The sequence below is a fragment of the Armigeres subalbatus genome, chromosome 2 (genome assembly GCF_024139115.2).
Source record: "Armigeres subalbatus isolate Guangzhou_Male chromosome 2, GZ_Asu_2, whole genome shotgun sequence".
Lineage (NCBI taxonomy): Eukaryota > Metazoa > Arthropoda > Insecta > Diptera > Culicidae > Armigeres > Armigeres subalbatus.
In genome coordinates this window covers 385,221,534-385,244,400 of record NC_085140.1, presented here as the reverse complement: position 1 = coordinate 385,244,400, position 22,867 = coordinate 385,221,534, and the positions used below count along the sequence as shown (strand labels likewise).

Sequence of the window (22,867 nt, the reverse complement as noted above, 5' to 3'; positions counted from 1 at the left end):
TCATCATCTCATGGGCTAAATTCAAGGCGAAAGCGAAAGTGAAAGTTTTCTTTATCAGTCAGTTTTCTGGTGCCCAGGCCCACGGAAATTTAGTTAAGCTGATTCGGACATTGTTGAAAACTCGAAGTGGGATCCCACCGAAAAATAGTGATTCCCTTCAATACATTTTTTCTTATTTTGCTCACTGTGCATATGCACATCGAGTTTCGGTATTAATGTTATTAGTGTCCAAGTCGGGTAGTCAATATCAGGCGGTGTTGAACAAAATTTTAAAGTCAAAAAAATAAACCAAATAAGATTTTAAAAAGTCAATACCCAGAAAATAAATAATTAACATTGATTGAACTGATTTGACCAAACATGATTTTTGTTCAAAATGTTTTCGATTATTCCCAATTAGTGGATGGTAAATTTGAATACAGTTTTACATTAGAACCTTATAGGAACGCTTTAAAATTTTGACATGTTTAATTTCAGAAGATTTTAATACAACCGTTGTATAGAAATCTGACAATTTTGTATTAAAGCCTGTCCACGTTAAATTTCGGACACCCATCTTATGAAGCGATTTTTCAAAATTTCCACAAATCACTGAGACGATCAATTTACATGACAGCTGAATCTTTCTGCTTTATGTGCTGCTTTCAGCATGTTTTAAACACGCCCAAATTGATTAAATAACGACAAATCAATTGGACATTACCTGTCCGAAATTTAACGTGGACAGGCTTTATTTTGCTACAATATCTGTATAAAAAGCTTTCCTCCACCCGGCTTAGCCTAAGTTCATCAAAGATTTTATCCGTCTTCGTAACGTCAAACGACGACAATACTAGAGTACTGGCCAACCATTCTAGAAGGTTGACAATCCCATGACTGAAATCGTGAGGGCCAGAATGGCCAGAAATAATTTTTCCTATAAAATCAGCGCTCTCCCAGTCTGTGGTAAACCGTTCTGGAAGTTGACTAGCTTTTTGAGAACCAAACCTCGTCTTTTCCCTCCGTTTATCTCACTTGGCCACAATGATATATTTAAAAATATATTGCATTTCCCTACATTTTTGGAAAATAAATTCGGTATGTTTTGAAGATTCAAAATGATAATACATATCTAAGTTAAAACAAAATCGTGAATAATCGTATTTTATTTGAGCCTCATTCAAACATTTGACTTATTTAATGTTTATTTTCCCAAAGAATCCATATTTTGAAGCCTCTAACTATGTATTTCAAAAATCGAAAGATGACCCTAAATAGCGAATAAAATTTTTTGACGAGAAAGGTCAATTGGTTTTCTATGTATCAGCATTGCGTGACGTTGTGTATCTGTCAATATGTTGGCTTCCATCTTCTCCAACACCTTCATGTCCTTCATTCCTAATCCTTGGTTCTTTGTCTCATTTCTATTTTCAGTTATTGATACTTACTGTACCCTGAGCAGGTGTTTTGGAGTAGTGAAACATAATTGATTTGTTTATTTCTTCTTTTGTTACACATCCTGATCTTATTGTGGCATCGTACTTCATTATTTATGCCAGTCCTTTCTTAATTCAGTTCACGGCCAAACAATGTTCATTAATCTTAAACATTTCTCCAGTATAGCGTTACCATGTGATTGAATGAAGATTTTAACAGCGAATGAGTAGATTGTTGAGTTGTCTGCCTGGAATTCTACATAATCGACAGGAATCTACAAGCTGCGAGGAAATGCTTTTAGCCTAGCCTGTCTTGGCACGGCGGTTTCCATACAACTAACCAAGCCGTCCATAACCAGGACGTTAGACAAGAACATTCACGCTTCGATTTTGTGATAGTCAATAGATGGTCTCTATGCCTCCCTTTTACACTCTGTCGCTTCATACCATTAGGCCGAAACTCATCTGGTCGAAAGCCATTTAACCGAAAATGTTATTTGGCCGACATGTCGTTTGCTGATCTGGTCGTATAGGACATTTTGGTGAAGAATCGTGGATGTGGCTGTTGATAGGGACGTTAGATGCGCCAGAAAAACAGCCTGGGGCTTGGCAAGTTTTTCATTCAACGATTCCTTTGTTCAACACCTGGCCAGGTCCTTACCGTCAGTGGGGATTTGGGTGGGAAGTGTTGATTAGATACCTACTTAAGAAGATGCGGAGAACTCGCGCGACCTTCATAGGTATCTGGAGTTGTAGTTTGGATGAGTTACTAAGGGGTGCTTTTCTTGGCAAAAAAGCGTAAATATTATAATTGGTATTGGTATTGATATTGTAAAAGGTGATGTTTTGTTCTTGAATGTAAAATGAATAAATAGATTTTGGCAAAACAATTGCATTGACTTTGCAATCTGCAGCATATTTCTGAAATAATAAATTGTAGTAATATTAGACTTTAAAGTGTGATGCTGCTTCAGAATCTTCGTCATGATTCTAAAAGTATAGATCAATAATTTTCATTTGGCTATGTAAATCGTTTATGACAAGATAATAGTTTAAAAATATTTATGCGAGATTATTTGAAATATATGGAGCTCCGTGGTAATTTAAGAGCCAGTTCGTGAGAGCCTAGTTCGTCTGTTCACCAAGGAGGTGCGGCTCCAACAGCGTCTGTTCTGGCATCCAGCGGCTGAGAATGAAATGCTATTCCCCGGAAGCTATACCTAAGATGGCAGCCCCATCCCGGTGGATAGGGAACCTTGGGCCTTGGGCCCGAAACATCAATTCGTTCGAAAATCCGATAATGAAAGAATACGGACTGATTTTACGGCGACGACTCTTAGCGCGAAACAACGGACATGAATAGGAACATGGAATGTTTTAACCCTAGCCCAGCAGGGTAAATTGGCACAACTTGCCAATAAGGCACACCGCATGAAGCTTGAGATCCTGGGACTGAGTGAAGTCCGTTGGCCAAACTTTGGAGATCACAAAACGCCGTCGGGACAAGTTCTGCTATACTCTAGTTTACGAGGTGAACACGCTCCCCGGCATCGCGGAGTTGGCTTCCTACTAAGCGCTTCCTCTTCGCTTATGAAGTGGGAACCTATAAGTGAAAGGATAACCGTTGCCAGATTTAGAACACGGGTCCGAAACCTTACCGATCTGCAAGATAAAGAGAACTTCTTCTAGATAAAGAGAACTCGAACCATGATCGCATTATGGGACGCCATGGTCTCGGAAAAATGAGCGAAAACGGAGAGCTGTTCGCAGAATTTTGTGGTAATAACGACATGGTGATCGGGGAATCGCTCTTCGCTCTTCACAAGGTCACGTGGGTCTTCCGTGACGGATTTACAGAAAATCAAATCGACCACATCTACATCAGCCGAAAATGGAAACGGAGCCTTCTTGATGTACGGAATAAACGTAGTGCCGATATCCCGTCTGATCATCACCTCCTCATCGGCGAAATACGCCTGCGCATTGCGCGGATTCATCGGCAGGAGGAAAGAGTTGGACGACGATTCAACACACGCCGACTGCAAGATGCCACGGTAAAACGGTCCTTCGTTGAAGAACTGGAGACGCGTGCTGCAGATATTCCGGAAGGTGGCAGCGTGAAAGACCAATGGACCGCCATCAAGAATCCCTTCATCGCCACCAGCGAGAACAATCTGGGCGAACTGCGCACCCAGAGAAAACAATGGATCACAGATGAGACCTGGAGGAAGATAGAGGAGCGAAGAGAAGCCAAAGCCGCGATAGAGCGATCGAAAACCAGAAGAGCCAAAGTCTTAGCCCGTCAACGATACGTGACTCTTGAGAAGGAAGTAGAACGCTCATGTCGACGGGACAAGCGAGCGTGGGTAGACTCTTTGGCCGACGAAGGAGAGAGAGCCGCCGTAACCGGGGACATTCGCCTCCTCTACGATATCTCACGACGCTTAAGCGGGGCGAAGATGAATGCAACGATACCTATGAAAGACGCGAATGATCAGATATTGACCGACCCAACTGACCAGCTGAAACGCTGGTTCGAACATTTCGAACAACTTTTTCAAGTGTTAGCCAGGCCATCACCACCTCAGCATGATCTGCCAAGAATCCGACGTATAACACGCGTCAATACCGAAGCTTCATCACTGCTAGATATTCAAACAGCCATCCAAAGCATGAAATCGAATAAAGCCCCAGGGGTCGATCGCATATCAGCCGATCGCATATCGTGATATCTGGGACACCGCAACTTTCCCGGTCGACTGGATGCAAGGTATCTTAGTGAAGGTACCCAAAAAAGGTGACCTGACTGTATGCGATAACTGGCGAGGCATTATGTTGCTGTGTACCGTTCTCAAAGTTCTATGCAAAATTATCCTAGCCCGGATTCAAGAGAAGATCGATGCGACTCTCCGGCGGCAGCAGGCCGGATTCCATGCTGGAAGGTTTTGTGTGGACCATATTGTCACGCCCCGCATCATTCTGGAGCAGGTCAACGAATTCCAAAAGTCCCTTTACTTGGTATTCATTGACTACGAAAAAGCTTTCGACCGTCTCAATCACGGGATTATGTGAAGCGCCCTGAGACGCAAAAGGTTCTTGAGAAAATCATCGGCCTCATCGAGGCACAGTACGAGGCCTTTTCGTGTAGAGTGCTGCACAATGGGGTCTTGTCCGACCCTATCCGGGTCGTAGCTGGTGTGAGGCAAGGATGTATTCTATCACCGTTACTGTTCCTCATCGTAATCGACGAGATTCTGGTAGGTGCGATTGACCGTGAACCAAACCGTGGGCTGTTATGGCAGCCTATAACCATGGAGCACCTAAACGACTTCGAATTGGCTGATGACGTTGCACTCCTCGCGCAACGGCGCTCTGATATGCAGAGTAAGCTCAACGACCTTGCCGAGCGCTCCTCTTCGGCAGGTTTAGGCATCAACGTCAACAAAACCAAATCGTTGGATGTAAACACGGTGACTCCTTCCAGATTCACAGTAGCCGGGCAACCAGTGGAGAATATTAAAAGCTTCCAATATCTTGGTAGCCAAATGGCGTCAGACGGCGGTACCAAGATCGACATAGGCGCACGGATCAAGAAAGCAAGATCTGCCTTTGCGAGTTTAAGAAATATTTGAAAAAACAGGCAGATAAGTGAACGCACTAAAATACGAATTTTCAACTCTAACGTGAAATCTGTGCTGTTATACGCTAGCGAAACATGGTGTGTATCAGTGGAGAACACTCAACGGCTGCAGGTGTTCATTAACAGATGCCTGCGGTATATAATTCGGGCCTGGTGGCCTCACAACTGGATCTCAAACAACGAGCTCCATCGTCGTTGTCACCAGAGGCCGATAGCAACACTCTACACACTCTACGTAGGGGCGGAAACGAAATCTGTAAACAAGCATTAGACTGGAACCCAGCGGGACATCGCAGCAGAGGCAGACCCAGAGGCTCATGGCGGCGAAGCCTCAATAAAGAAATAAAAGAAGTCGACCGAAATCTAACCTGGCAACAAGTTAAAGTGATAGCTGGGCAACGCTCAGGATGGAGATCTTTCAAGTCGGCCCTTAGCACCACCGGAGGTGGAGGTGGTTTTTTTTTATTTCATTATTTAAGAGGCTTGCAGCCCAAGGCTGGCTCATCTCTACCTATAAATAAAATAAATAAAAACAATACAAAAAACCACACACACACAAAATTATACAAAATCAAATAAACAAGTAAAAATATAAATACTGGTGTCAAAAAAAAATCTTTAATGGAAAATAAGTGGCAGACGTGTTGGCTTACTGGTTTTGTAAGGTAAAATAACCAGCACATTATTATAAAATTCGCAAAATAAAAAACTTATTTTCTCAATATTATAATTGCAGCTCCATACTGATATCTAAGACAGCCTAATCATTAGAGCCACGGTATTTTAAATTCAGCGGTACCGTCGTCGGGGGTGACAATGGGTCAAATGGGGGTGAGAATGGGTCATTGTTTCAAGGCTTGTAAAATGTCATCTGCATGTCATTTGGCTAATTTGTTCATAACTTTCTTTAGAAGCCAAATTTATTCCATAATTTTAGATGTACTCATAACGCTTGAGTAGGGCTATATTTTTGTCCAAGGGTACATTGCTCTGAACATAACATCTGAGGCTGGAAAGTGAAAACTCTCCAAAATGTCACGTGTCATTTGACATAATGTCATTTGAATGACATTTTGCCTCCCACGCCCCAGATAACATATTTACAGCATGTTAGACAAAGTTGTAGGCACATTTAAGCGCTATAAGTTCGTCATACATCATGAATCGATATTTACCTTCTGGAAAAAGTTCTGGGAAAATTATTCCAACGAATGCAAATGACATTTTACAACACTGGTTTCAACTACTTAGAATGTTTGTAGAATGAATTGAATGTATCTGAGGGCAAGAAGACTAAAATATAAGAGACCTTTTTGAACGGTTTTGCTCTACGACCTCTAGGATGCCGGTGAGAGCGATGACCCATTCTCACCCCCCAGACCCATTGTCACCACCGATGGCGGTAGCAGGTCAAATACCCAGTCAGATTGAAGAAATATCTGGGATTGCAAAAATTCCCGACTTCTTTGGTCATTGTTTGGCATCGAAAGCTATTAAACAACAACTCATAAAGTGCATTTAGAGCCAACTGTTGATAGTCGACTTTTATATCATTTTCATAAGCTTGCATAAGCTCCAGAACAATAAGACATATGAACTTTAATTTAAAAATTTAATGCTAAGTTTAGAGTAAGTGACTTGATTAACAAATTAATTCTCAAAGCCCCGGGACAAACCGTTTTTTTAATGACTGTTATTCTATCCAGTATTTTGCGCTCGATAATGGCGGCGTGAGTTACCCTCGATATGACATTCAAGAGGTAGAAAATATTTACATATTTTAATCAATGTAGGCTTTGATTCATTAAAAAATACTGGCACTCACCGAAGTTCTTAAAAACAAACAAACGTCAAGCATTTTTCTTAAGAATTATTTTCTGATTTTTCCGTTCCAATTTTCTGTTTATTTATTTAAATTATTTTAATTTTGTTTTTAGGAGGTAAAAAACTACAACACATAAACGAAGCAATGTGTGGCGTCACATTGTAGCGGGACAGTGAAAACTGCTGATGGGTTATCCGCAAAAATGTATGGAGATTCTGAGATGTATAGAAGGTCTTGCAGTACCAAACACCATCCTGGCCATCTCTTTGATTTTCAAAATGCTTTGAGTTGTTGTTAGTTGAGTTGTGTTGTTAAATGTGAATATCAATTTTTTGAGCTAGTTGTCCCTCTTTAATTGATTTTTGTTATCGTATATCATTATATTGTTGGGTGGAAGATTAGATCGTGTCGAATTCGCCATGAAACTACTCCGATCTCAAAGTTCTCATGGACCCCTATGAATAAAACGTTCAGCAGAAAAAATGATGATTTCTTTTATTTGAACAAAAAGATGTTTTTTTCACTACTATGAACAGCTATACGAAATTGATAGAGATGAAGCTTATGAGATTTGGAACGGATCAAAAAGAAGTTTATTAAGGTTTTCATTGGTATATTTGCACGGCATGGCTCGCCAAGTGTGACGGATGGCAGCTCACCTTTAAATTCGGGGAAAACAAGGGATCATTGTAATGAAAAGCACTCAATATCATCCTCAGAGTACTGATAATAGTAAGTTGATATTCACTCCAACGATGACGCGCATTTGTCTGCCATATGTAGTGCAACCCCACCGCTTTTGATTTCTTTTTGTTTTGATGTAGTTATTATATGTTTCATTAAATTAGATATTATGTCCACCGAGGATTACCTATCAGCAGTTTTCACCGTCCGCTACAACATGACGCAGTGCATTACATCGTCTAAAACAAAATTAAAGTAATTCAGAAAAATGGAACGGGACAAATCTGAAAATTATTCTTAACAAAAATGTTTGACGTTTGTTTGTTTTTAAGAACTTCGGTGAGTGCCAGTATTGTTTAATAAATCAAAGCCTACATAGATTGAAATATGAAAATATTTTCTACCTCTTGAATGTCAAATCGAGGGTAACTCACGCCGCCATTATCGAGCGCAAAATACTGGATACCTAATGCATTAAATTCTTCGCGATTCCCTCGTGATCAAAGGGAATAACGTTTTCGGACAATGTCGTGATCAAAGGGAATAACGAGGCGGCAATGTCCCAGTAGGGGATGTAATGCCAATGAAACAAGCCATCCAACAAAACAAGCCATGTAGTTGCTGATACTTCACAAAATGACAAATAACTCGACTTGACTCGCTAGGATTTTTCCTAGAGCTGGATTTAGTCACAACGGATGGCACAGAAGTTGTAAATTAAATTTCAATGATTTTGGCATGCGACTGTTCAAGTTCTACCGTGGGGCATCAAAATGGGTACACTTAGGCACTTTAGTATACGGAAAAGTCTTTAGAATTTGATTTAGAAACATCAATACGGACCTCGAAGAGTGACTTATTTTGTTCCATTCCGCTGATCTTACTTTATTTACTGCGATTTGCAATTTGACATATACTTATACGTATACTTTTGGTGCAAGGGCAACATGTGAACAAATGGCACCCGAAACTTTGCCTATCTGGTGAGCGATTTGTTTTTGATTTTTGTTATTTTAATTTCAAAGCCTACTTACCATCTCAATGACCAAAAAGCTTGCTGTCAAGCATATAAACAGGATAATAAAAATTATTTTAAAATTAATTCATTAAACACTTTATAATTAATTGATATCTCATGAGGTGGACGGATTTCGGTGCTTTACGCCCCCATGGTACAAAATCACATCAGAAGCTCAAAAATGACAATTAATTAATCATCTTCGAACAAGTTTCACTGATAATTATGATACGAGAAAAACGTCTTTGAATACTTACAAATCCATCATACTAGTTAAAAACGCTTACCTGAAAAAAGAGAGAAAAACATTATTATTATAACATTGGCTTGCAAATGAATCCTTCAAAAGTGAATTTCGCATAGATTTTGGCCTTAAAAATTTTTTGTAAAGCTGTGACGTCTGGTCACATTATCAATAATATCAAATCATGATAAGATAGAAAAATGCGATATGCACATGATTGATATAAGAGATAAAAGGTCGGACGATAATATCAATATTTTGCACTAAAATATCATGAGGAGATCAAGTTATGTTATTTGTAAGAAGTGATAATTATCATGTGGTAATGGCTTGTTCATATCCATAGCATATTTCGATATTTAAAAGATATTTCGGTGCAAATGTTTGATATTGTTGCATATTTTGGTATAAAATATAGAATAGATAGATAGATAGAACATTCAAGTCCTTATCATATTTTATTATGCTGTTTAACTGCTTAGCCTATATGTCTTTTGCTATCACAATTAACAAACACTATTTAATTTATAGCAGAACTACAAAACTATTTATTACCTATCTCACAAACAATAAATTTAATAACCGAAAAAAGGTTTCCTATCATCAAAAAACAGTTTTATTGATTGTTCATTACGATAGAGGGTTGCCTATCGTCCAACATGTTTCGCATCTTTTCACTCTTCCTCACTAGTCGATAGTCACAGCACTATAGATTGTTGATCCGCATAAACTTCCCTTTTCCTATTTTTTTTATCTCGCTGAAAATCCGAACATCATTGGGCTGACTCATACTCTAGAGAAAATTCTTGGAAACAGCTGGAACCAATTCTGCGAAAGTACCAATATCACAGCCGTGGTGCCGTGGAAGTGTTTGATCTAATTTTGAAAACTCGTTACCGGGTTTGGCACTGTAAACACATTCTGACGGTGGATGATGGTACCACTATTTACAGCTGCCGGGGCATGCCGGGCGAATGCTCAGTCACGAGGCACTGAACTGAAGGTGTGCCAATAGAAAAGTACTTTCAACGTATGGCTCAAGGTGGGATTTGCTCACTGACCAAACCACTGCTTTCGACGGATGTTGGGCTGACTCAGTGATGGAAAAGTTTCCTTTCGTTCTAGCGTGATGCATGGAAAAATACTTTTATTTGATCAAAGTGGTAAATTTTATGAAGCGTTTCGAAGTGATCCATAAACATAATATTGATACTTCCGTTTTTTATTGCAGATACGTGAACAACATCCGCCGTGATCTAAAATTTTCAAATATCTATTTTTACTGAGCTTGATTCAGCAGCCTGCTTACAGCCTGTAAACCGCAAGTCCACAAGGCATGTTTCACGCGAAACTGATACCTTCACCAGTCAATAATAGTGCGCTCCGACAAGGTTGACGTTCCCGAGAAAAAAAAAACGTTGATTCCAGCTTGGCATGTCGTGATCAAGTTCGCAAAACACAAAGCTATTATTTAGCTTTTGTATTCGGTGTATCGTGACAACCATTGGGAACTGGAATTCATTCATGATGACATTGACATTAATTTAGGGTACACATAGGCATAGTAAGGTAGCTTTTTGCAAAGAATCAGGGACAAACATTCAAATAGCCTTGTAATTATTTAGTTTCAAAAGAACGAACGCAATGAGATCCTCAAAATATCTGCACAACAAAAAGTAATAGATTGCATATAATAGGCGCTAGCGTTAAAGAACATCCAAGTATTATAAGGTGCAGCATGAATAAATAGTTTGATCGGTTAATGGTTTCATTTTGTCATGCATTATTGAAGGATAAACTGAAATGTGAATGAAAGGGCATAAAAAAGAAATTCTTTTCATTATTAATATTATCCGAATTAGTCAAAAAGGGAAAAATTGCGGATTTGATCATGATTTGTGTCTTATTTTCAATATTTTCTTGCCTGCCTCGTTAATTGTACTCATGCATCGCTTTTAACATCCAAAACATTCAAATAATAATGTGAAAGATGAGAGCCAATAATATGCCAAGTATAAGAAGGGAAAATAAAAATTCCCTGGATACTTTTTTTTTCAACGAAACAAAATTGCAAATAATGGAACGTTTTCATGCTGCAACTTATCCGTCAACTCGCTTCAATTACGCTCCTCACACTATCGAAACCAGCAAATCGAATCATCATCAGTCGCAGGCCCTGAGACGTATGTATTCGCTTCGATAGTGCAAAAGCAAATATAGCACCGAATTCGCCATAAATTTCCTGTGTCGGCAATTCGCTGTCACTCTTGGGAAGTTTCACTTTCACACACATCCGCATTGAAATTAATTTTACCCCGCTGTCACTACTTAAATACAACAAACCAACTGTATCCGTATGCATCGGATTGGATTTGAGTGAAGCGCCGCACCACCGCACACCGGTCGTGAGTCGTCTTTATTTTTAAACCGTCGCATAACTCTTCGCCCCTAAATCTACCAATTGGTACATGTCATTCTGGGATGGGAATTCCTTCGCCTTCACGGGACGCAACATGTGGACGAATTCCGGAGAAAAGTGGTCAAAACAATTATGCCCGCAAGCCTGCAAAACAATAATGCCCTTTCTAAGCATCACCCAAACAGCGGATGACAGATTAAAGTTTTGTGTTAGAACTTTGCAGAATTTGGCATACAAATTTATACAAATTTAGAAGATTTTAATACAATCATTGTATTTTAATACAATCATTGTATTAAAATCTAACAACTTTGTATAAGGAAAATTATTTAAAGCTCTTTTATTGGTCTTCACCTGTCCTAAGACGAGCCTAGTACGAAACAACTGCCTGAGATCGAAATATGTATCTATAAAGATTACAACGTGGTGGAATTAGATGGAATAGTACTAAACTAAACACGTCTCATGACAGGTGAATTCTGTATTAGTTTAATAAATTTTCTCTATAAAAAGCTTAAATTTTTTTTTGTGTTTGACCCATGCAGAATCTGATTATGCAAAGATTTTATACAGAATTGTAAGATTTGTTTTTTTGTTTGTTTTTGGATCATTGCTACCGTTTTTAGCGGGCACTGCGAAGATTCTATGTGATTTGTCGGTTATATGCTGGTTTATTCGGGGGCCAACACAACAAGAAATGACTTTTTTGTTGGATTCAAAATACGTATGCCCAAAGCTACAAAGTAGTGTAATTATATGAAATAGTCGTAACTCGTCTTATGACAAGTTAAGACATTCCACCACATAAGCACTTAAAGTCCTAAAACACTAAAACTGTTTTCTGATGATAAAATAACTTTTAGGTGAATTTGTTATTTTTCTTATAGATCATTAATTAACGGCTACGCAGTCTCATATGATTAAAACGAGTTTTTATTCGTTCGACGTTTCGACACGGGATAAGTGTCTTCTTCAGGGGAAGAATGATTTGTTCGTTTTTTGTCTTTTTGTCTTTTTTTTTGACAAATCATTCTTCCCCTGAAGAAGACACTAATCCCGTGTCGAAACGTCGGACGAATAAAAACTCGTTTTAATCATATGAGACTGCGTAGCCGTTAATTAATGATCTATGATTAAACCCCACAGTCGTTTCCCAAAAAATTGTTATTTTTCTTGAAAACATTTTGACCAATTTATTTTACCACACTTTAAGCGAGCAGTCTGGAATTCTCGCTCAAACAACGAAGACGACCGCCGCGCCGCTTCGCACGTGGAAGAGGAAACAAGTTATTTGCACGAGGCAGTCGGGAACGGGCTTATAAATTGTTCCTTACAGGAAAATTATTTGCTGAATGTCGCTCAGCTGCTCTCCAAGAATGGCCCAAGTTGTATACACACAGCATCGTGTTCCGTACCGTTGTGCTTTTCTGTTTCATATGGTCGCTACATCTACATAAACTTCTGGTGGCGGCGGTGAGTACCGACTGGGAACAGCCGGCGGCGGCTTGTGAACGATTTTTGGTTTATATGATTCGGATTCCATTCCGAAGAAGAGAAAAAAATGAGGGAAAGTACTCGAATGGCACATGTTGGTTGGAAATGATTCAATAGGACATTTAAATATATGCAGGTACTTATTCGTATGAATGAATGTTAGGAATGTTGCGAGAGTTCCGTTCAAAACAAATTTGATGCGAAGAAATTGGTCCTACGCAGTTAACCTTCATATATAGCAAATCCGACACAGAAGTAAGTTTCCTCAAGAAATTCTTCTGAATTTCACGAAACGTTCTTTTGAATTATTGAATAATTTTTCTAAATTTTCTCGCAATATTTTTTCAAAGAACCACAAGAATTTCTACGATTTTTTTTCCAAATATTTTTTTGACATTTATTTCGGTAATTTTCCAAAAGTTCTTCAATGAATACTTTTGAATTTCCTCGTGGAATTCTCTTTCATTTCTCCCCATTTTTTTCAAATTTACTCCACCCAAATAGAGAATATACGATTTTCTTACAATCTTGCATGAATTCTATGCACATACTGTCATAATCGGAGGCCCATTCACAGATTGCGTTAAGTCAATATCGCATTGGGACTAGGAACAATGCATAAGGAAACGAGAAAAAGGAACTAGGTATGTGTTGTTTATGCCTACATATAATCTATTTTTAAAATTCCATCGAGGAATGAATCTTTATATACAAAAACATGCTTACAAAAAAAATCGCCCGTAGACGAGAATTGAACCTGGGCCCTCTCTCCACCACGTGCTTACCATCTCTCGCGCTTAGTTTCATAGGCGCGTTGCTGTATTGATCGATTTTTCTTCGTCGATGTTTTCTTTTTATTATTGTACCGAATTGTGCTAGTTTGTCGATGATTTATTGGTTTGGTGTGATAAAGGATGATTGTATCTTGCACCAGAATCAATAATCACGGTTGTAGCTTTTGAAACAATTGAGTTATTAACAAAATATGAAATCGATTAAGAGAAACCAATCAATACAGTTACAACCCTATAAAACTAAGCGCGAGATCTGTATCATATACCAAATGAGAGAAGACTATTAGACGCTTGGCAAGTACAATTCGCTGGTGGGTGATACAGATATCTGCCTCTTGGCATCAAAAAAGGTAAAATTCAAATCGCTTTTGTGTATATTTTTGTATCAAATAGGGAAATTGCTCCATGAATTCATCTCATGACTCCAATATTCATTCCATCGAAAACAAAGAAGTGGAAAGCAATTTGATTTGTTTATTGTTATTGTTATTTTTGAAAACGTCGTATGTCCAAATGAAAGACTCTCTTTCATTACGCTCTCTTTCACTAATATCGGAGTTAGTTTTGCATTTATTGCAATATTTCCACCGTAGCACGCTAGACAAAGCTACTTTCTTCAGATCTCTGTGAAAATATCCGATGTAAATGTTAATATGTCATCGTAATAATCAAAAGAGTCGGAACAGTTCCCCTTCATCTGTCTGAAAAATTAGGAAAATAATCCCAACGATAATTCAGGTTTAATCAATTCATTTTTGCTCATTTGAGCACATAATTCTAACTAACTCCTCAACTTTGGAACTCTAAAGAAGGCCTGTTGCGGCCTCAGCGGGAAATACGCTGCACTGGGAAGGCAGTCCTTCGGAGATGGTCAGGCCGTTCTCGGATACAGCTTTCCCGACACCTCGGTGCAACAGGGACCTGTGGGAGAAATGACGCTGGAATCTGACGAAGATGGTAGCCAGAAGTTACTTTGAAGAACCTGGAGGAAGAGTTCAAACGAGAGGCGCGAGACCGGTGCCGGCAACCGTGCATAAAATCCGATATCTTGCAATCTCAGGATGTGACGAAAGCTTACGTAGCAGATTTGACATATGGCTGACAGCATGAGATGTCGATATAAAAAAAAGCCTACTTCAGCGCAAACTATGGTCCACGGTTGTACGTCGCCAGCCACGCAGTTTACAGAGGGTCCGTAAAGCGTATCTCACCTGATCGATTGACCTAGCTCTTTCTGATTTTTGGGGTGTGAACGATGACTGGTTCTCCCAACAGTCTATGCAACTCGTGGTTCATTTGTCTTCTCCACGTACCGTCTGGCATCGTACGATTTTGGACCTGCAGCCAATTTTACCCGCTCTAAAATGATGTATGAAGTTCAGCCCTCGGTTGAAGGAGACCCTAAGGATCTTAATACGTTTCTGGTTGGAGTTTCTGGTCTGGTTTCTGGTTTCTTAATAAGTTTCTGGACAATTGTGTGACCTCAGTTTCCTCCAGGTCACATTCAGTTTTTATTTTTGCAGCTCGGCAAAAATCTGCACAGCTGTATGTACAGAAAAATAAAAACTGATTTCCCAATAAAAATGACGTTTGATAGATGTTTTTCGGGAAATTATTTGCTGATTTTCAGCAACTTTGACAGAAAATTCGATAAAAAATATGATTGCTGTGCATCGACTATGCGAATCTTGGTAAACATTTAACAAATTTCTGAGATCACGGTAAAAGAAAATTATGTATGTAGCTTCTGTACGCAAGCGTTTGCGATTAGGACTTGAAAGACCGGCGAGAGAGAAAATTGTGGGCGACAGGTATAATATTCCCGGAGAAGCTTCAGTCGATCAACTGTTTGAGGACCAGTCCCTTCTGGCGCGATAAAACGCCTTCGAAATATTCAATGAGACTAGGTCGGCGAATTTCCGTTGTTAAAGACATTCTGGAGTACGTCCCCCAAACTAACAAAGTAAATAAGTACTGGTTCCATATAGCCCGGACGGAACGCATGTTGCTGGAAACCGAATCATCCGCCAACTTCTCCCGGAAACACCGGTTGACAAGTCTTTCGACTACTTTTGAGAGGCAGGAGGCAAAGAAGATGGCCTGGGAACTGGCATTTCGGGATCGGGATTGCCATACATTTTGTTGTCTTTGGCAAAGTTGTAGTGTAATTTACTATTTTTTATTTCTTCTCTCCTCCTTTGGACATGTTAGTTCTAACCCGTATGGTAGCCTGCCATCGGTCAGCACCTTTCCGATTTGGTACCAGATGGTCCTGTTCTTGATCATATGCGATTTTTAAAAGGCTGATCCTAAACCAGCAGCCAGCTTCAACCGCTCTAAAACGAGGTATAAAGGTCAGCCCCAAGCACCTCAAAAAGTTTTTGGTTGAAAATGAGTTCATCATTTAACTTGGGGCTAGAGCCAGAGAGACGGTGTCGGCCATTGCGAACGCTTTTTTTTGCCGAAATCTTCTTCTTCTTCTTCTTCTTATTGGCATTACATCCCCACACTGGGACAGAGCCGCCTCGCAGCTTAGTGTTCATTAAGCATTTCCACAGTTATTAACTGCGAGGTTTCTAAGCCAGGTTACCATTTTTGAATTCGTATATCATGAGGCTAACACGAAGATACTTTTATGCCCAGGGAAGTCGAGACAATTTCCAATCCGAAAATTGTATAGACCGGCACCGGGAATCGAACCCAGCCACCCTCAGCATGTTCTTGCTTTGTAGCCGCACATCTTACCGCACGGCTAAGGAGGGTCCCCGACCGAAATAGTGAAGCTAATTGATGAAGCCCAACGATGAACAGCGCTAACTGCTGCTTGGGTTCGGATTCGCATTCTGGCTGAAGTATCTTCGACGACCACAAGCAGGATGTCGTTAGCGTATACAAAAAAATGCCTTTGGAACGACCGTTGAAGACCCCGTTAATGGCGATTAAAACAGGATCACCGCTAGAATGGAACCTTGTGGGACCCCAGTTTCCATCAGACAGGTTAAATACGCAGAATCGCCGTTTAAAACTTGAATACACCGAAGGGAAGACACTCACTTCATATTTTATTGATTAGGTTGTGAAAAGTAGTTGGGATAACCCGCTTAGTCAAGCCCTGAGGATTTCCCTTTGCGCCTAGAAATATCAAACGAAAGCTTTTCGATCGAAAAAGGCTGGTTTATGTTAATAAGAGTGTTTTGATGATCCGGTAGAATCCGGAAGGGAAAGGTTTCCTGAAAAAATTGACCTACTGAAGCTTGGGGATAGCCGTTTGGGGAGACTAGCGCGGCGAAATATTTTTCATGGGTATCGGCTACTTCAGAACGATCGAAGACAATGCTTCCATCGTTCTTCCACTTTCGTTTATAGTTCCGGGGTTGTTTGTACATTAATGGAGCTTAAGCGCGTCTATGGCACTTACATTAAGGGGTCGGTTATGTGGAAGCCTCCTAAGCACACACCCAAAAAACAAATCTGACAATTATTGTATAAAATCTGGGCATATACAATTCTGTAAGCTTTTTATACAAATATTGTTATAAAATAATACAAATCTGTATTATTTCACTACAACAATTGTATTAAAATCTCCCGAAATTGTATATGCCCAATTATTATACAGTTTTTGTAAGGTTCTTATGCAGAACTGTATTAAAATCTGCCATCCGCTGGTTGGGTGTAGAAAATGTCTTTCTTCAGGCTTTCACAGCTCTACGAGAGTCTTCAAATCACTATCTGAGAGCTCGATGTAAGGAACGACGGCTAGTTTGCAGGATAAAAACTGGGGTGGCATGAAAGATGAAATAAATGATCTCGGGAAAGAGGCTGGATTTTTCTTTCAAATAACCACGGAAAGTTCTTTCGAGTTTCCTCGGTAAATTCTTCCACATTTCCTTCTTCCGATTTTCCATGTGAAATTTTTCCGAATTTCTATGTGAAGTTTGTTTTCGAGCTCCGTGAGAAATTCTTTTGTATATCTTTGGAAATCGAATTTTCTTAGGAATTTTGTTTCGAATTTCCTTAAAAGTGTCCCTACAATTTTCTTTCGAATTTCTTAGGAAATTCTTTCCACATTAAATGAACTTAACTCGAATGGTTTTCCTCTTCGCTTATCTGGTCCGGTTGTGATCTGACGACCAACTGGCACAACCTCACACAAACCTTCATCATCGAGCGCAGTTGCTTATGAAGCAAGTGTGTACACCCAAAAAACAAATCTTACAATTATTGTATAAAAACGTGGCATATACAAATCTGTAAGGTTTTTATACAGAAATTGTATTAAAATAATACAAATCTGTATAATTTCAATACAACGATTGTATTAAAATCTACCGAAAATTGTATATGCCCAATTATTATACAGTTTCTGTAAGGTTCTTATGCAGAACTGTATTAAAATCTGCCATCCTCTGGTTGGGTGAGGAGCCAGACTATACTGAATAGTCATCCTCCTTAGTTGGTTGGTTGGACATATGAGAAAGAGAGAGTAGGTTCTGAAAATATATTGCGAGAGTTCGGCTATGCGCCTGGTACTGGGAATTTGGTTTCATCAGTACCCGCTATGCTGCGGAGGAAGATGGAGGACCTTCGTAGCTTAGTAGGCAAAGCACCTGTCCTGCGTACTGGTTTCGTGGGATCAAATCCCACCGAAGGAAATAATTACCCTCCAACACATTTTTCGAGCTAAATCATGTGACAGATTTGTGCATATGCATAAATCGAGTTTGAGACATAGAAACTAATAGGGTAAGGGAGGTATTTTGGACCACTTTAGGAGATGGCCGAACTATTTTGTCGAATAAAAGTTAGATTTTGTAATAATACTTGATCAATTCCCTATGCAACTAAAAAGTGGTGAATGCTAAGTAGGATTTGTAGGTAAAAATGTTGTAAATCCCACCGAAAGAACCAAACTACCATAAATTCTGAAGATATGTAAGATTTAATTTTGGACAACCTGTTTTTATTTTGGACCACCTATTGAACATATTTTGGACCACTCGAACAATTTTGTATTGCTTGCAAAGTTATGTTACTATTGGATTAAATTAGCGATCTCCAGCATTTTCGGCGTTTTCATTCTGAAAGTCCTTGTGAAGCAATACATTTTTATAGGCATTCAAAGCTTAGAACAATATCTACAAGCTTAGGGTATTGAAACTAATTTCAATGTCAGTACCACTCGGTACAGCATCATCAAAGCAAAACAAACTTGTGGCCCATTGCCGTGATGTATACACCTGCGTACATACCCTGCATATTTTTTATGTAGTTTGTTAGATCTGTTCCATTTGCGCCATTGATAGTAGTGGGTTGCCTGGTTCTTCCTTGCTCATTGCATATTCTTTTTCAAAAAGAAACATAATCGTAGAACGCGGAACTCTGTTGCATTGGCAAACAGCACGGACGGAAAGCTCTAGCAAAGATTGGTTCTTGTCGTAGAGATTTCTCAACTATTCTGCTCACAATCGCATATTTGTCCCATATGGATAGGAATTACAGCAAAAGTGGGACTGATATGCGATCATAATCATGCGAAATAATAAAAGCAGTTACATGTTTCGTTAATAGACATTTTTCTAGGGCTTACATCAATAAACGGTAATTTATAAATGCGGTATGAACACTAATTTATGAATGGTTTGATACTAGAGAAACAAATGGTTCCTAAAAACAAAAGTTTAAGAGATCTAGAACTTAAAAAGAAGATATGTCGAAATTATGTTCGGTTTAATAAAAAATGAACCTATTTTGGACATGCCTCAGAATACTGTTTTTAAACTTACAATGTTTCGTTCGAGATATGAAACTGCTTCAATTAGGTTTTAATGAGTCAACAACATCATTCACGTGGTTCAAATCTATGTACAAATAAACTTACAGCTTTTGAAAGTTGACTTCAATTTTACAATGTCGTCTTAGTTTTGGTCTCATCCAGCCGGCATGGGTAAATACGTGAAAATATTCTTAATAATTGCAATATTTTATAAGAAACAAATGTAGGAAATACCTTATGGATAGTTTCTTTGTGCAATAAAATTTAAATATTGCACGTTTTATTTAGTTTTGTGTGATATAAATACAAAATTCAGCTAGGTGGTCCAAAATAAGAGCCCGGTCCAAAATACAGCCGTTACCCTAATCACTTCGGATAGCTTAAAACACGGAAGATATTCAATCAACACGGCACGGCAAATGCTGGGTAAAGCGTACCATTGGTACTTCGCGTACCTGAAGGAATAAAATAGACCCCATCTCGCGGTCCTTAGCCTCTTACCCAGCAACTCCTATCCCTACCTCCCCGCGGTGCTGGCCGGGATACGAGCAACCTTAGGGAAGATCGGGTAACCAACCCCGGTGGGAACTATGGTCGTATGCTGACAGGAAAGGGGGGGTTTGCTCCTCTTCGGAGGTGCAAATCTTATTGAGCGTCTGTTCTCCATGTCAGGATTGGCTCACAATAGCGTCTGTTCTCCATGTTAGGGCGGCTGATCATCGTCCGAGTGCTAGCGAGGGACTCTATGAAACTGTGCACCATGGTCCACCGGAAATAAGGAGGAATGGTCCTCCGGAAATTTAGGGGTTTGGTGTCAGGCCCTGCAAGCCAGCCTTTAAAAATCATAAGCAACGAACAATCAACAAGAGAGTACGGACCGGAACCAACGGCGAAGACCACTGCGACGAAAAGGGACTAGCGATTGGAAACTCGGTTCGTGGAACTGCAAATCTCTCAACTTCATCGGAGCACACGCATACTCGCCGATGTGCTCAAGGACCGTGGATTCGGCATCGTAGCGCTGCAGGAGGTTTGTTGGAAGGGATCAATGGTGCGAACGTTTAGAGGTAATCATACCATCTACCAGAGCTGCGGCAACACACACGAGCTGGGAACAGCTTTCATAGTGATGGGCGATATGCAAAGGCGCGTGATCGGGTGGTGGCCGATCAATGAAAGAATGTGCAGGTTGAGGATCAAAGGCCGGTTCTTCAACTTCAGCATAATCAACGTCCATAGCCCACACTCCGGAAGCACTGATGATGATAAGGATGCATTCTACGCGCAGCTGGAACGTGAGTACGACAGTTGCCCAATCCACGACGTCAAAATCATCATAGGAGATTTGAACGCTCAGGTTGGCCAAGAGGAGGAGTTTAGACCGACTATTGGAAAGTTCAGCGCTCACCGGCTGACGAACGAAAACGGCCTACGACTAATTGATTTCGCCGCCTCCAAGAATATGGCCATTCGTAGCACCTACTTCCAACACAGCCTCCCGTATCGGTACACCTGGAGATCACCACTGCAGACAGAATCACAAATCGACCACGTTCTGATTGATGGACGGCACTTCTCCGACATTATCGACGTCAGGACATATCGTGGCGCTAACATCGACTCGGACCACTATCTGGTGATGGTTAAACTGCGCCCAAAACTATCCGTCATCAACAATGTTCGGTACCGACGACCGCCGCGGTACGACCTAGAGCGACTGAAGCAACCTGATGTCGCCACTGCATACGCGCAGCATCTCGAGGCAGCGTTGCCGGAAGAGGGTGAGCTCGATGGGGCCCCTCTTGAGGACTGCTGGAGTACAGTTAAAGCAGCCATTAACGACGCAGCGGAGAACAACGTCGGGTATATGGGTCGAAGTCGACGGAACGATTGGTTCGACGAAGAGTGCAAACAGATTCTGGAGGAGAAGGACGCAGCGCGGGCGGTCGCGCTGCAGCAAGGTACCCGGCAGAACGTGGAACGTTATAGACGGAAGCGGAGACAGCAGACCCGCCTTTTTCAGGAGAAGAAACGCCGCCTGGAAGAAGCGGAGTGCGAGGAGATGGAACAGCTGTGCCGTTCTCAAGAAACACGCAAGTTCTACCAGAAGCTCAACGCATCCCGCAAAGGCTTCGTGCCGCGAGCCGAAATGTGCCGGGATAAGGATGGGAGCATCTTGACGGACGAACGTGTGGTGATCGAAAGGTGGAAGCAGCACTACGAGGAACATCTGAATGGCGCTGAGAGTACAGGCAGTGAAAGTCAAGGCAGCGGAGGAGATGACTACGTCAGTTCGGCGGACGATGGAAGCCAACCAACCCCAACTTGAGGGAAGTTAAGGATGCCATTCAACAGCTAAAGACCAATAAAGCAGCTGGTAAGGATGGTATCGGAGCTGAGCTCATCAAGATGGGCCCGGAAAAGCTGGCCACTTGCCTGCACATACTGATAGTCAGAATCTGGGAAACCGAACAGCTACCGGAGGAGTGGAAGGAAGGGGTTATATGCCCCATCTACAAGAAAGGCGACAAACTGGAGTGTGAGAACTTTCGAGCGATCACCATCCTTAATGCCGCCTACAAAGTGATATCCCAGATCATCTTCCGTCGTCTCTCACCATTAGTGAACGAGTTCGTGGGAAGTTATCAAGCCGGCTTCGTTGACGGCCGCTCGACAACGGACCAGATCTTTACTGTACGGCAAATCCTTCAAAAATGTCGTGAATACCAGGTCCCAAGGCACCATCTGTTCGTTGATTTCAAGGCGGCATACGACAGTATAGACCGCGTAGAGCTATGGAAAATTATGGACGAGAACAGCTTCCCTGGGAAGCTTACCAGACTGATCAAAGCAACGGTGGATGGTGTGCAAAACTGTGTGAAGATTTCGGGCGAACACTCCAGTTCGTTCGAATCGCGCCGGGGACTAAGACAAGGTGATGGACTTTCGTGCCTGTTGTTCAACATTGCGCTAGAAGGTGTTATGCGGAGAGCCGGGTGTAACAGCCGGGTACGATTTTCAACAGATCCAGTCAATTTATTTGCTTCGCGGATGACATGGACATTGTCGGCCGAACATTTGCAAAGGTGGCAGAACTGTACACCCGCCTGAAACGTGAAGCAACAAAAGTTGGACTGGTGGTGAATGCGTCAAAGACAAAGTACATGCTTGTGGGCGGAACCGAGCGCGACAGGGCCCGCCTGGGAAGCAGTGTTACGATAGACGGGGATACCTTCGAGGTGGTCGAGGAATTCGTCTACCTCGGATCCTTGCTAACGGCTGACAACAACGTTAGTCGTGAAATACGAAGGCGCATCATCTGTGGAAGTCGGGCCTACTACGGGCTCCAGAAGAAACTGCGGTCAAAAAGATTCGCCACCGCACCAAATGTGTCATGTACAAGACGTTAATAAGACCGGTAGTCCTCTACGGACATGAAACATGGACAATGCTCGAGGAGGACTTGCAAGCACTCGGAGTATTCGAGAGACGGGTGCTTAGGACCATCTTTGGCGGTGTGCAAGAAGACGGTGTGTGGCGGCGAAGAATGAACCATGA

The 22,867-nt window shown here is 40.9% G+C and overlaps 1 protein-coding gene across 3 annotated transcripts in view; it reads right to left on the bottom strand.

The window, feature by feature from the left end:
• The window catches only part of LOC134213159 (uncharacterized), a 447,591-nt gene that overhangs the window by 139,057 nt on the left and 285,667 nt on the right, over positions 1-22,867 (bottom strand). The window lies entirely within an intron of this gene.